General features: G+C 38.6%; 1 protein-coding gene across 2 annotated transcripts in view; it reads right to left on the bottom strand.

Moving 5' to 3' along the window:
- Positions 1-4,957, bottom strand: part of NaPi-III (Na[+]-dependent inorganic phosphate cotransporter type III) — a 418,225-nt gene extending 413,268 nt beyond the window's left edge. Inside the window, exon 1 of one of the 2 annotated variants that reach the window (XM_083129869.1) lies at positions 4,875-4,957. The gene's annotated coding sequence lies outside the window, so the exon portion shown is untranslated. Of the gene's footprint in view, positions 1-4,542; positions 4,563-4,874 lie in introns of those variants that run through there. The other variant, XM_083129872.1, reaches the window with a different exon arrangement.
- Between the last annotated feature and the right edge of the window lie 8,513 nt (positions 4,958-13,470).

Below are 13,470 nucleotides of genomic sequence, written 5' to 3'. Positions count from 1 at the left end.
TGAAGCAACATATCAAGCCCGTTTACTTACTTATTTCATGAAAAAAGGCAGATGGAAGTAGTTTCTAGCGTTTCAATAACTTATTACAGCATAACCTTTTCAGAGGCCCGAATAGAAACCATTGTTCCCCGAAGAAACGAATGTGAACATTTAGAATGCCAACAATTATAAAGTCAAGTGGGAGTTTAGTGATGGTTAAAAATCAACATCCTAGTCTCTCAGTTCGTGGCTACCGTAATGTATTGTCGGTTTATTTTCCTTCGTGCGTGTGCGGTATTAGAGTTGTGTGACGAAATGCAAAGTGCAAGTTTAATGACAGATGTGTCTATATTTTAAAGTTTAAAAGTGAAGTTGAAGTTGAAGTTAAGTTGCATGATAACAAAACTGTCAATAATAATAATAATAATGTCTGCAGGATAGCCTATTGGTCCAAATTTATAAACCCTCCCTGGTGGCGATGATGTCTTGTAGGCGGCTTATATTTTGGCAACGCGGGGGCAGGATTACTCGGGAAGCAGCCCAGTTAGCATAGTGCCATCATCCAGTTCGTATAGTGCAACATGGATTTTCCCTTTTTTGGTAGAACATAATTATCGCCTTGGCCTATCAAGGCCGAAAGTATTTGGGCGCCAAATTTTCCCTATTTTAACCCCTTATGGACACTTTTTTCTCCCAATTTTATTTTCGCTTCTCGCGAACAGTTGTGGTGGCAGCGAGTTTTATCCTACGTATGTAGTATGGTCTTGGTCTGGTAAACATTGATTATGCGATCAACTCTTCCTTTCGCCACGGAAGATCCCGATTTCGAGTCCCGTTATGTTCTTGGTGTTTGTTCCTTCATCAATTTAATCGTCGTTACCATTAGCCAAAAGTGAGAGAATAGCGACGCTAAATAAAAAAATGCAAACATTGATTATGGGGGGGGGGGGATTTTATTGCTACGCACGTGCAGTAAGATTGCTTGATTGATTTGCTTCATTTTACTTCATTTTTCTGCAAGTTTTTATTAATCGCGAAGATGGGGATGAGTGATGATATGATGAACGGACACTCACAAAGCTAACCACTCCGCCACGGAGGTCGGTGCATGTGCAGTACCAGAACAGTAATTTGGATTTTAGGGATGTAAACGTTGAATTCTAATAAAGTGCTGTCAAAACAGTATTTTTATTGGATAAACTAAAATAGTTAGAATTTCCTTATGAATCCAGTTTCTTGGTTTCGGTTTTCAAGCATTTATTTTTTCGGTTTCGATTGTGTAATTAGAATTAGAATCACAATTATGTGTTTTTTTTCTTCTCCTTCTTCTTGTTCTTGAATCGCAACCCCTCGTGCAACGACGCCAGGGGTCCAGGGGGTGTTCTTTGTGAGTTTCCTTCAATCAATTTCATCATATGATCACTCATCCTCATCTTCGCGATTAGCCCAAAGTGGTAGGAAAGCGAAGTAAAATAAACCAAATCAATCATTCAATCAACAACATTTACGACTGTTACAAAATTCTCCTGTATTGTTCGAAAGGTGTGTATAATACTGTTGTGTTGGTTCCATTGCTGGTGAAGCCAGCCCCTCCCCTTCCCCGAAAAATATTGACTACAGCCATGAAGACAGTAACATGTCCAGAAGTTTCGAAACTGGGCTTTTCTTGTACTTTATTTATATATATATATATATATATATATATATATATATTTAGTATATTCTATCCAGGGAATCTTTAAAGCAAAGCCGCGCATAGCGGTAGAGAAGGGGAAGAAAGCCAGTGGGCGGAGCAAAGTAGCACACACTGCAAACTACTGGTAGCTGCAGTCTCTTTTTCACCCTTCACTCACTCAAACCCGTTCCCTCGGTCGTGTTCATTGGTCGCACCCTCCATTCACTACTTGCACAGAGACTTACTTCCTTTCGCTCGTCCCAGAGATTCTGGGGACAGAGTATAGTCGGTCCTCACTTTGCTATCTTTTCCTGCCCTTGACGTTCTTTCTTTAAGGGACAAGGGGCCAAAGGGGGGTTATGGCCTCCACCAATCCCCACTTGGGCATGCATGCCACTGCATGAAGAAAATTGTCTCGATAAATTAAACTGAATGAAATATTGGTAATAATTTCCAACCATTCTTTCCCCATTGTATTCCCTCATTCATTGATGTCCATGCTTTCTTCTTTATTGAAGAAAACAAAACAGGAAAACAACTCGTCATGTGAATTACTGATGGTGAACTATTTAACATAATTACGGGAGCGAAAAACAATCTCCAACCAAGCAGGCGTATTATGCCTACGACAGCACTTCTTTCAGGTGACGCATCTCAGAAGTGAACCTGACATAAACACCAGTGGAGTGCCACAATAAGTGGAAGTAGGAGAGAGGGAATTGTGGCTTCATAGCAGTTATCATAAAGGACCGGATTTTAATGTAATTACTAATTAGTAATTACATATTTTTCCTTCATACGCAGATAAGAAAAAAACGGCAAATTGCGGAGAATTACACTGTTCAGAGCAATATGAATACCATGTTACACACTTTCAACATAAATATTTCACATAAACCTCCTGTGGCCTCCGCGACGACGCAGTGGTAGCGTCGTCGCCTTGTAATCAAGGGGTCACGGGTTCGATACCCGGTGGAGGCACATCGTGTTCCGGATCCCACTTTAAACTGTAGGTTCAGTCCCGATTAGCCTTACTGTACATAAAGTGGACTAAAAACAACAAATCAATCCAATCCAATCAAAGTGTAGAGGGCCTCCCCGATGGCGCAGTGGTAGCGTCGTCGCCTTGCAATGAAGGGGTCCCGGGTTTCGATTCCCGGTGGAAGAACGTAGTGGTTCGGATCCCACTTTAAACTGTAGGTCCAGTCCCGATTAGCTTTACTGTGCATAAAGTGGACTTAAAACACCAAACCAATCCAATCAAGCTTTACTCAGTGGCGGATGTAGAAATTAAAGTTGGGAGGGGTGCATTTCACTCAGGTACCTCACTTCACCGATAACCTGCACTTGCACTGTTAGCAGGAACCAACTATGTTCTAAAGAAGGGGTCTTATGTTAGATCTCCTTTGGAGGCATCTTGCAGATTGTTTCGGATGCAAATTTAAACTGTAGGTCCAGTCGATTAACCCATCACGAGCTAAAAGTGGGCTTAAGTCACGCTCTAAAGAAATTCTTCTCAAGTCTGTTAAACTTGGTGACAGATGCCAGAACAGTTGAGTCTTGAATAATATTATGTATAATAATATATCCAAAAACCTGGCACTAGAAGGCTATGAAAATTGTTTCGTTGTAATCAAAATAACTACAAAATGACATAGCTGTCCAAATAGAGTGAGTGGATCGGGCACCTACTGAAAAAAAAAATTAATGTACAGTCACCGGCAATAAAAATGAAAAAAAATGAGACACCTAGATATTGAAATACTAGTTTCCCTGAAAGGCGTTATGTGTGTTGCCTAACTCTGCGGCGGTATTGAAACACACATAACGCCATGCAAAGGAAGCAAGCATTTCAGGTTCTAGGTGTCCCATTTTTATTGCTGGTGACTGTACAACTTCATGGATACGTAAACGTTATATCGAGAGCAAAAGAGGCAAATGCCCCCTCAAAGTTACGAGTACATGAAAAATAATAAGGGCCAAGTGCATAGTAATTCAAACGAAATAAAATATATTATTCTCGTCACCATAAACGTGTCTCGTTTTTTTAACAAACAAGCACGGCACTACTTGTGGGGGGATGTGGAGGTTCCTCCCCTTCTGGATACTACTAACCCCTTTCGGATTACACGTGTATAATACGATTACCCTCACAAAATTTTCTCTCCAAATACCATACTACAAGCCAATACGCATACAAGTTCAAAAATATTTTACCCCTTCCTTAGCTACAAGGCTCCCCTCACATGGACCCTGCTACTTGATCAATATTAAAAAAAATAATGGAACAAGTATGGCCAATGGCTGAAGGGGTTACAGCCCCTTCCGAAATTTTGAGAAAATCAATATGTTCAAATAAAAGCAGTGAAGATCTCGGGAAAAACGGGAGTGGTAAATGCAAACTCTCCTTAAAATGACCCCCGCTTGTCATTTTTGAGAATGAAAAGTTTCTAATACACGAAATATCTTATTCTGTATAGTCGGCCCCAGAAAGCAGCTATACACTACACTATCCACCTTTACAATGCCAGCCAGCCCCTCTGAAAAAAAAATCCTGCGTATGACAATCATAAACGCAATCAGAAGGTTTTTAGAAAGGGTTTATCTACTGAAAAAAACAACATCGAAAGCCATTATTGTTGGGGGGAGGGAGAAGCCAAATAAATAAAATGACCTATTTCCCTAGAAAGATTGTCAAAAGGGAGGGTTCTGATCCCCTAAGACCCCCCCCCCCCATCTTCTTTAGCGCAACTATGATGAACTGCACTAAGTATTATAAAATTCATTCAAGACGTCATAATTTTCAACAATATAGTACCATAACGGTGAACAAAAAGTACACAATTATTCTTGTACAAATAGGAAATGCGTAGTTTAAAATTACTCACAGTTATCTCTCGCAAGACACAAACAAGAAACATTTCTTGCATTATTTTAGCATTGTGTATACAATCTCACAGCTTCCAGACGTCTCCGAAGCACACCGGTAGACAAAACACTACGCAGGAGAAAAACAACAGACACCGAACGATAAAACTGCGTGATTTGGCAACGATGACTTCCAGTAGTCTCCAAACACGTGCGGCAAGGGAGATTGCCAGCTCTTTACTGTCGCTTTGGGTCATTTCGTGCGAGCGGTACGCTCCTAAGCAAAGATATGCGTGTATATACGTTTAAAAATTGCTTACTAAGAAATATTTACAATTTACAATGTACTCACCTTCGCCAGGTAGAATTTGCCCCACTCGAACGAAGTGTGGACTTACACCTGATGCACTCCACTGAGTAGTTGCAAAATTGTCCGCCAGATGGTGACTTCAGTCTTGTTGGTGCATGCGCTGAAAATGGTACTGGAAATGCGATAACTTTCCAGATATTTTGTCTTCAATAAATTCTCAAATTTTATTCGTGCATTTTTCATTCTTGTTATATTTTTCTATTATTGCTTGTTTCACTTGATATCTAAATAGTACGGTAGTTTGAAAAAAGATTTGAGTAAAAATTTTCTAAAATTCTAAGCCTTGTTATTTTAATACAAGACAATAATGATTTTCAGTAGTTTCGCTTGAGATCACATTCATTCAAGGCAGAAAATGAAAAAGTAATCAATTAAAGTTCAAACAGAATAAAAATGCTCAATTTCTGAAAAAATGCTCAATTTTTGAAAAATCTCAAATATCTACATCATTTAATGTTCCCCATGCAGTTTTTGCACCATGCCATGAGGTACACACTATATGGGAGGGGGGGGGGGGTAGGGCTCCACACATTCTTCGATCTCTGCCCACCAAGCTCCCGTCGCCTTTACGCCCCAGGATTGTCTCCAGGTACCCACAGTTGATAGATAGATGCAAATTATAAAGAAAAGGTAACCAAGCTTATAGTCTGTGTGGGTTACCATGACTACACGATATTCTTATATGGATGGAATGACATGGAGTAAATGTATACTTAGATAAGTTTTTATTGTGATATACGTATTATGTGTTAGTTTTACACAATTAAACAGGTGTTCTCATCGTTCGGTGTTGTACCTAATGGCTTTTATTTATCATGAAGTAAGTCTCTGCAACGGGGAGCGAGATGATATCACCCCTATTCCCACCAATCTGCTGGAGTGGCTGAGGAAAAGTCAAAGAAGAGCATCGATCAGTGATTTGACTCTGGTTCAAATCCAGGTTAACGATTGATTGATTTGATTTATTTTACTTTCGGCATTTCTGCCACTTTTGGCGAATGGCGAAGATGAGTATGAAAGACGATATGATGAAATTGATGAAAGGACACTTACAAAGAACATCCATGCCCACGATACCCCTGTCGCCGTAGCACGCTCTGCTAACCACTCCGCCACGGAGGCAGGCTCCAGGTTAAGGATTATTCCACTTCGACGTTGCCAAATCGTCCTCCTCGCCGTTGGCGATTAACCTAGTTAGCAAGGGGATCCGGACCCCCCCCCCAAAGATTTACCAAGTATTAAAATATAATAATTAAAATGTACTTTTTAAGCATTTGTTGTGTTATAATTGATGGTTATTTATTTTCTATGAACTTGGAAGGCAAGGATTATTATATTGGGATTATACTGCTTTGAAGGAACGCACCAAAGAAGATTTATGCAAACTACTGTTAATGAAAATATGCGTACAATATTAATCAGGAACATTCTTTTTTCATTATTCAATTAATATTCAATTCAGTAGTGGGAAAGTATATAGGGACAGTGCCGGAAAGTATGAACCCCCCTCCAGCAGATTTGCTTACACTTAAAACTTGCTCAACATGGCCATATGAGCTTTTTGCTCTAGTGTGGAACCCCCGTTTAATCCAAGATTTTTGTAAAAATGCCCTCGGGAATATTTCGGAAAGTATGACCCCCTCAGATTGATGAGGCTACACTTATAAAAGGCACTTCTGAGAGATTGTTGTCCATAAATTTGTTAAAAATATGCCCCTCTTGATATTGTATGATATCTTAAGTATAGTAACTGTTATAGTGCCCTAGCATGTATAGATTTCAAAATTTTGTTAATATTGTATTTTTCAGAAAATTCTATTTATAAAAATTATAGAGACATAAAATATAGAGAATCTCGAGTAGAATATGTATACAAAATTTCAAGTTACCCCTGTTGAGAACTGCCTGCCTGCCGGGGGAATCAATATCTTCTGACCTAAGTTCTCAACAGCTCCCAGTTTTATTGCCGGATTAATACTTGTTGGAGCAGTTCCTCAGATTCCTGCAGTGCGGCGCTGGCAGCACCGAGGTGGGATTAATACTTGAGCAAGTTCCTCAGATCCCCGCAGCGCGGCGCTGGTAGTGGCAACAGTAGGATCAATATTTGGAGCGGTAGTTCTATTGCCTCCTGAGTTTTATTAGCAGAGCTCCGGCAGTTCTATCAGCAGTCTTATTGACATCGATTAGTTCCAGAGAGTGCCGCGCTGGGGCATGGCGCTGCAGTATGGGTGGGATCAATATTTCGAGCAGAGCATTTCCAACATCGATTAGTTCCAGAGAGTGCCGTGCTGGGAGCATGGCGCTGCGGTATGGATTGCGTGTACGCTCAGCAGAAAAACGGGATGTACGCTCAGAAGAAAATACTTCAGCAAAAATATTAGAGAAGAGCTCATGTTTCTGAATGCACCCCCAACACACCCCCACCCACCCCTACCTACCCACACCCACCCCCAACATACCCCCCACACCCACCCACCCACATCCATACATATTTACTTGCAGACAAGATTCAACAAGACAGGACAAGAATAGACAAGATTCAACAAGACAGGACAAGAATAGACAAGATTCAACAAGGCAGGACACAATATTACAGGTTAGAACCAGTGCAGACAAGATTCAACAAGACAGGACAAGAATAGACAAAATTGGACAAGACAGAACAAGATTCAACAAGACAGGACAAGAATAGACAAAATTGGACAAGACAGGACACAATATTACAGGTTAGGACCAATCCAAATAAGATTGGACAAGACAGGACAAGAATAAACAAGATTGGACAATTAATAAACAGAAATTTTGCTTAGCTAAAACAAACAAAGTTTTGATTGGCTAAAGCAAGCAAGGTTTTGATTGGTCCAACAAATCTATATAAGCCAGGGCACAGTGCTGTTTGTTACCATTGCTGGATCGGCAGTGGAACCCACAAGTGGGGGGCAGAACCTGAACAGGCTCCACCAAAGTATAGGAGACTTGAAGCATATAATTTGGCGGAATAACCCAAGTAAGGTCATAGAGACAATATACACTGATGCAATAAAAGCCAATTTTTGGCAGGGGGGCCAAAGTGGTTCCTAAATACAAAACTCAAGAACTAATTGACATAGAGCTATGCAGTTTTTTTGTCTGCACTGAACCCAACTGATATTTTTTATTAAGTATAGAGTTTTGATTTGAACCCCAGGAAATTTTATATAAATACCAAAGCCAAAAATATTAAGTGTATACACACATATATACATACACACATACAAAGCACAGTGCTGAACCCCAACTGATATTTTTATCCAGTATGGAATTTTGATTTGAATCCCAGGAAATTGTATATAATAAACAACAACAAAAATGCCGAATCAAAAACATTGTAATCAATGCAATAAAAATATATCCAGCCCCAATTGGGCCAAGCACCAAAAGATTTGTAACCCAGACAAATACAGAACTCCCACAAAAACATGCCCCAAATGCCATAAAAAATACAGCATGCAATACTTCACATATACACATAAAGATACTTGCTCTGCACAACCATCCACATCTGGTCTGAAAAGAAGGCACGAAGCACCTCTTAATGCCAGAGCAGCAAAACAGCCACGCTATGAACCCATCCGTAGCAGTTTTAACGGCCAATTAAGGGATCACCGGTTTGTATCAGAGCCAAGATGTGCCATTGAGAATTTCTTGAACAGTATAAATTCTGATCTGCAGGCAATTCTTAATGCACAAAATGGCTCTTATAAGCTGTCCCTCAAATTGTTTACACAATATAAGAAACCAAATGGTACAAAATTTACACAGCCCCACATAACAGAAACTGTACCGGTATATTTAAATGCAAATTCAGATAAAATAATAAGCAGATTGATGGATCAACTGAATATCAAACACTCTGAATTTGCGGCAAAAGAGTCTGGATGGACCCTATGTGGCTCTCCGCACAAGTTATATGTTAATATTTCTGAATTCAGCCTATTACAAGGTTCCACTTATGTGCCATTACCTGCCAATATCAAAAACAAAAGAGCCGTGGTCAATATAAAAAATAATGACGCGAAATGCTTTTTGTGGTGTATATTAGCTGCTTTGTATCCAGTTTCAAGAAATCCTGAGAGAATAACTTATTACAAGCAACATGAGCACGATTTTGACGATGCAATGGAGGGTTTAGAATATCCAATGTCTGTTCAGAATATTGATAAATTTGAAAAAAGGGCCAAGCATATCAATGGCAAACAATTATCTATTAATGTATTTACTTGTTCCACTGGCAATTGCTTGATAGCACCTCTCAGAATCAGTACACTTGATGATGAATCTGCTATTCCGATTGATCTGCTCTTAATTGAAGGGAATGATACATACCATTATACTCTGATACATAATCTTGAAGCTTTAGTCAGAAAACAACAAGGCAAATCCAATACAATATTCAAGTTGTGCAGAAGATGTTTAACTGAATTTGATGGTAAAAAAATAATAAATGGGGTTCGGGAAGTGAATGCAGAAATTGCTAAAAACAAGTTAATTGAGCATCTGAAATACTGTGGCAACCATAAACCTGTTCATATGGTGATGCCCAATCCAAGTGAAAATTGCAAATTCAAAAAGTCTGAAGCCTTGTTGGAACACCCAGCATATATTGTCTGTGATTTCGAATCGAACGTCAAACCTATTGCATTCTGCAATCCAGATCCTGAAGAATCTTCAAGTACATCATACCAGCTACATGAACCTTCCAGCTTTTGTTATGTGGTTGTACAGGATGGTGTTGTTACTAAAAAAGATTCATACATGGGACCAGATGCCATCAAAATATTTGCACAAAGAATAGAAAATGAGTGCCGTGACATAGCATCTAACATCTTATTAAAATCAAAGCCCATGTTGCCTTTAACAGAGGAACAGATTGAAGATTTCAACAATGCAGAAAAATGCCCGGTATGTGATTCTGAATTTTCAGATACAAATATCAAGGTGAAACACCATTCTCATACAGATGGTAAATTCTTAATGGCCCTGTGTAATAGCTGCAATATTAAGATCAAGAGACCAAGATTTATCCCCATATTTTGCCATGGAGCATCCAATTATGATTTCCATCATCTGATCAGGTACGAGGGGTTTGACAAGCAGAATTTAAATATTTTAGCTGAAAATGATGAGAAATATATATCTATTAGCAAGATAATTAAAGTTGATGGTGTTCCTATTCACATAAGATTTCTTGATTCTTACAGATTTTTATCTGCTAGCCTGGCTACACTGGCCTCTCAATTACCCGATGATCACTTGAAAATCACACGTGCATTGTTTCCAAATCAGGACCTGAAATTAATTAGGCGGAAGGGTGTATATCCATATGACTATGTCACAGATTTTTCTAAATTTGATGAGTGTTCCCTGCCACCACAAGAAGAGTTTTACAGCAAAATCAGAGGATCTGGAATCACTGATGATGATTATCACCATGCTCAGTTGATGTGGAACAATTTAAAATACAAGACATTTGGTGATTATCACATGGCATATTTGAAACTTGATGTCACCCTCTTAGCTGATATATTGCAAGCATTCAGAAAATCTTCCATGCAAAATTATAGACTGGACCCAGTGTATTTTTTCAGTGCCCCGGGTCTAGCATGGGCCGCAATGTTTTTGAACACTAACATGCATTTGGATCTAATCCAAGATCAAGATATGTATCTGTTTATGGAGAAATGTATAAGAGGAGGGATGGTGCAATGTTCCCAGAGATATGCCAGAGCAAATAACAAGCATATTCCCAATTATGATCCAGCACTGCCATCAAATTATATACTGTATGTGGATGCAAACAGCCTCTATGGTCACGCCATGATGAAAAAACTGCCATATGCAGGGCTTGAGTGGGTTGAAAATTACAATATTGAAGATCTTCAGAATTTTGATGACCGTGAACATGGCCTCATCTTAGAGGTTGATCTGATAATTCCAGATCATTTGCACAATAAATTTTCTGATCTGCCCCCAATTCCCGAGGTTCAGTGCTCACCTGGCTCTAAACAGAAGAAGCTCATGATGACTCTGGAGCCGAAACAGGGTTATGTTACATATTACAAAAACCTCCAGTTCCTGATGAAACATGGTGTCCAAGTGACCAAAGTTGGCAAAGTCTTAAGGTTCAGGCACTCAGAATGGTTGAAACCATACATTGATACAAACACAGAGCTTCGAACATCTGCAAAGAGCCAATTTGATAAGGGCTTGTTTAAATTGATGGTGAATTCAGTGTATGGCAAAACTATTGAAAATGTCAGAAAACATACCGATGTTAAAATAATTACTGACCCCAGCCTGAGCAAAAAATTGGTTGCAAAGCCCAACTTCAATTACAGAAGAATTTATGATGAGCACATGGCACTTTTCAACATGAAGAAAACAAAGATCAAGTTTGATAAACCTATTTATGTAGGGGCTGTGATATTGGAATTGGCCAAATTACATATGTTAATATTGTATTATGATGTGCTGAAACCTTTTTATGGTGATCGTGTAAAATTATTGTACATGGATACTGATAGTTTTATTCTTGATATTCAAACAGAAGATGTTTATCAAGATATTGCACAGCCTGAATTGTTTCAATACTTTGATACCAGTGAACATACAAAAATTCAACACCACAACAAAAAGGTGCCTGGCAAGTTAAAAGATGAGACACTTGGTGATGTTATTGTGGAATTTGCTGGGTTAAGTGCCAAGGTGTATAGTCTTAAAACATGTAGTGCTGTTGTCAAAAAGGCCAAGGGCATTGGCAGAGTAACTGTTGAAAAAGATCTTGAATTTGAAGATTATGAAAATTGCATCAAATCCCAGAATTCAATCAAAACATCAGAAAATAGAATTCAGAGTGAGGATCACTTGTTGACTACAAATATTGTAACAAAAGTGGCCCTGGACCCACATGATGATAAGAGATGCATTTTATCATGTGACATACATACTTTACCTTGGGGGCATTGTGATTTGAAAAATGGAAAACAATGCCCAATTACAGAGCATGATTTGAAATAAATAAACATGCCTATGAACTTATTTGGGTTCAAAAAACAGGCTATTATGGAGCTGCCAACACCACAAGCCTCTCCTGATATGCTGTGTAAACTGAGTGGCTTGTTAATTATTCATCTGAACAGCATACTTACAGATGTTGATGAAGAAACAGGCAAAACATTGTACATATTTAACAATAATTTAAATCATTACCAATTACCTGTAGGTGGGCAATTACAATTTATTACAACCCCTGAGGGTAATGTCAAGATTTCAGTAGGGAGAAATATTTATAGAATTAAGCACTCAAACATGGTTTCTGGCACTGTATATACTGTTTCTGCTGGTGACTGCTTATATATTGAGGTCCCTGGATCTTATGACAAGCTTATACCCTTTTTTATAGAATTAAGAATCAGATACTCTATAATAAATAACCATTAAAACAAAAATGCCTAATGATATATTTGGCCATACAAGACATGAAGATCACAGTGATGAGATTCTGATGCTTGATGTCAGAGTCAAGAAATTAAGAAGTGATTTACAAGCTTTACAAACCACACTCAATGCCAGTCTTCAACTAGAAATTACAAATTTACAATCACAATGCATGGACCCTCTTCTTAAAATTGATTCCGAACTCAAAGTGCTGCTTCAGAAATATACTGACTTGGCAACATTAGATAATTTTCAAAGTTTAGAAGAAGCTGTAGCAGCTCTTCAAGCCAAATTTAAGACCCAGGCCACCAACTCTGAGCAATTGAAACAGCAATTGGAAGAGCAAATAAATAATGTCCAGACACAGCTCCAAACAATTGTCAAAAGCATAAAATCACAAGAAGATTTTGATCTAGTGATTTCCACTCTAAAAGAACAGATTCAGTCACTCCAGATACCTAATCTGGATCCTCTGCACAATGCCATAGCCGAGGTTAAAGAAAAAATTGAGACACTTGAAAATTTTATGAACAACTTGCCATCTTCTGATGCTTTGAGTGCAATAACTCGGAGTGTAGCAAATATTAAGCTGCAACTTGAAACATATGAAGATTTTGGAAAAATTCAAAGTACCATAACCCATCTTGAAGGTACAATAGCAGCAGTGCAAAGTGATTTGGCAAATGTACAAGAATCCAGATTGCCTGGGATTGTAGATACTCTTGTCAGTGTCCAGCAACAAATCACAAAGCTTGAAAACCTCAACACTGAATCTGAACTATCTCATTTTCATCATTTGATCGATGATATCCAAACAAAACTTGAAATTTTACAACAATCCACACCCACTCAGGCAGATATAGCCCTGCTCCAAAATGCTATGCAAAATGTGGCTGATGCTTCTGAATTAAATAATGTGAAATTGGCACTTGAATCTTTGCAAAATACAGTATCAAATCTTCCTACATCACAGGAACTTAAAAATATTAAGAGGGCAGTGAATAGGATATTGAAATCAGAAGATATCAAGAATATCCAAGCAGAGATCAAACATCTCACTCAGACAGTGGCCACTCTACCAACCAATCAACATATTAATGAA

Source organism: Lepisma saccharinum, chromosome 10, assembly GCF_977018435.1.
Source record: "Lepisma saccharinum chromosome 10, izLepSacc3.1, whole genome shotgun sequence".
NCBI lineage: Eukaryota > Metazoa > Arthropoda > Insecta > Zygentoma > Lepismatidae > Lepisma > Lepisma saccharinum.
Note: the sequence above shows the minus strand (reverse complement) of the source record. Positions and strands in the feature narration are given on the sequence as shown.